This window comes from Scaptodrosophila lebanonensis, unplaced genomic scaffold (assembly GCF_003285725.1).
Source record: "Scaptodrosophila lebanonensis strain 11010-0011.00,11010-0021.00 unplaced genomic scaffold, SlebRS2 tig00000092-arrow-pilon, whole genome shotgun sequence".
NCBI classification, from domain to species: domain Eukaryota; kingdom Metazoa; phylum Arthropoda; class Insecta; order Diptera; family Drosophilidae; genus Scaptodrosophila; species Scaptodrosophila lebanonensis.
In genome coordinates, this window is record NW_022060566.1 from 1,848,699 (window position 1) to 1,850,975 (window position 2,277).

Sequence of the window (2,277 nt, forward strand, 5' to 3'; positions counted from 1 at the left end):
TGGGAAAATAAAAAATACCTAACGGCCGACCTCTCTTGGACTCTGCTTTCCACACACAAATGATTCATTGTCTAGGCACAGATGCAGAAACTCCATTTAATCGCACACACACACACTCACACACACACACGTGGGAGCAATCGCCATCTCGCCGGAAGTACAGTCATTACTCCAGCAAGCAACCAAGCAGCCGACCAATGAACATTTTTGAATAGGCTGCAAGACTAACCAACTAACCAACCGAACCAACTACTAGCCACCCAGTTACCCTAGCCTCTTAACTCTACCCTACTTGTATCGTCCCCACAGCCCCCTCCCCCATAATTTTCCATCAGTCATGGCAGTGTAGTGCCGTTAGCCGACTGCCAGTCGCATTTACAAAACATCATCAAAATTGTAAAAATAAACAAAAGCCAACATGCATAAAACCAATTTCCATTAGGGCTCACACACACACACACACAAACACTCATACATACGCATACACGCACATGCAACTGTGACTGGAAGAGAAGGAGGGGTGGGTGGAGAGGCGCGAAGGTCCTGCGTCCATTTCGGTTGCACCCAAAAAACAGAAAAGCAGCAACAGCAAGGCATTGAACGTGAATGGATGGAATGGATGATGAGCAGACTATGCGATATATTCCTGCTATATGCACATGTGCAGTTATATGTGTGTGTGTTTGTGTGTGTGTGTGTGTGTTTGTGTGAGGCGTGGCACCAGGCTGGACGCAACTCGCTGCTGCTCCTGCTGCCTACCACACCACAAAATGTACAGCAACAAACGAGACTCTGGCTATATCCTTAATTGATATCGCAAAAACGACGATGTAATGGACGTTGAGGGGAATATACACAGTCAAGCGTATGTGTATGTGTGCGTGCCACACACGCATGCAACATCAAGAGGAACGAAGCGAAAGCAACAGCAACAGCAACAAAAACGCAACGAGCTTACTGCATGCGATAGGTCGGAAATTTTGCCTCCCAATCAACTGTACAGCCGACGCGTACTGCCGACTTTGACGCCCCAACTCCACTCCACTCAGCACCACCCGCACCACCCGCAGCACCTGCAGCAACCCACCCATCCATCCACACACACAAACACACACACACACACACACTTACGGACTGACGGACACTTTGGATATGGACATGTGCATGGCGCATAGCGTAAAATGGCGTTTGTCTTTAGCGATGGGCCGAGACAACTAGACTAGCTCTTTGGGGCAGGACGTGATTGGCGTGAATGCCTAACTGAATGGCTGCACCACCACTCCACCCCTAAACTGTGCCAAAGCACTGCCTATCGGGCCACATTTGTCTCCTACAACCAGGAGAGCTCTGATCACAACTGGCTTCTGAGCGTATTCGACTTATTGCAATTACAAGGCGGAGGAGGAGGAGGTTTAGTCTATTCATCCATCCGCTGGTATAACTGACAATCACTTGGTAACTTAACGGTATTTCCAGATGCTACTTCAAAGAGCGGCAACACAGGCCTTCAGACATCGAAAGGAATCGCATACAAGCAAGCCCTCTATGGAAACCAACTATATTCATCCCTGCATATATAGAGGACTGCTTTAAGCAGCAACTGCATTCAGATAGAGCAGTGCTTTAGTACTTAAATGATCGAAAATGAAAACAACTCTATAACAGAACAGAACTTGACCACGCTAACACGACTTGATGGCCCTCGGACATCGAAAGCAATCGCATACAAGCAAGCCCACTAACTATATTAAATCTGCATCATTAAAACTGCATTCAGGTAGAGCAGTGCTTTATACCCTTAGCATAGTAAGACTAGTACTTAAAGGATCGAAAAATAAAATCTATAACAGCTTTGCAGAATCACAGATCTTGACCACGCTAATACGACTTCTACACAGATAAATGATTTGTAGACTCAAGATATATTTGTATTTTAACAAAACAGAGAAAACAAAAACAGAAAAGTAATAGTTTCCGATATCCGAAGAAGATTTTAACGAACCATTCATCTACAAAATGGCCAGCAGTTAATTAACTTTAACTTTAGTTAACTTTCCCGCCAGCTCCATCAAAAATCGGCAAATTTTGGAGCATCTCTAAGAATTTGTTAGGAAATAGATCCTTTAAAAATTATATTTAGATTTGGCCTAAAGTTATCACAAATTTAAAGCAATGTTTCATTTTTAAAGAAAACAAATCTCTTGATACATATAAAATGAAGAATGAATCCTCCCTCCGATTATCTCTAGGTTTAGAAATACTACGATAAAGAAAGGC